At 35.7% G+C, this 221-nt stretch overlaps 1 protein-coding gene across 5 annotated transcripts in view; it reads left to right on the top strand.

The window, feature by feature from the left end:
- The window catches only part of foxn1 (forkhead box N1), a 27,470-nt gene that overhangs the window by 17,138 nt on the left and 10,111 nt on the right, over window positions 1-221 (top strand). The gene's annotated exons all lie outside the window — the stretch shown is intronic.

Raw genomic sequence — 221 nt, 5'->3', positions numbered from 1 at the left:
AGCTTGTGGTCCCCAAGACAAGACTTAAAACTCGGGGGGGACAGGGCCTTTTCTGTGGTTGGACCTAAACTCTGGAACGCTCTAATAAAGTATTTCTGAATTCTGAATTCTGAATCTTAACTCTGTGTGAGTTGTGTGGTCCTCTGATGTCTCTTATCGTTTTACTGTGTTTTAGTATTTATTCATTTTATCTTTTTTGTTTTTACAATATTTTATATTAA

The sequence above is a fragment of the Etheostoma spectabile genome, chromosome 3 (assembly GCF_008692095.1).
Source record: "Etheostoma spectabile isolate EspeVRDwgs_2016 chromosome 3, UIUC_Espe_1.0, whole genome shotgun sequence".
Classification (NCBI taxonomy): domain Eukaryota; kingdom Metazoa; phylum Chordata; class Actinopteri; order Perciformes; family Percidae; genus Etheostoma; species Etheostoma spectabile.
Note: the sequence above shows the minus strand (reverse complement) of the source record. Positions and strands in the feature narration are given on the sequence as shown.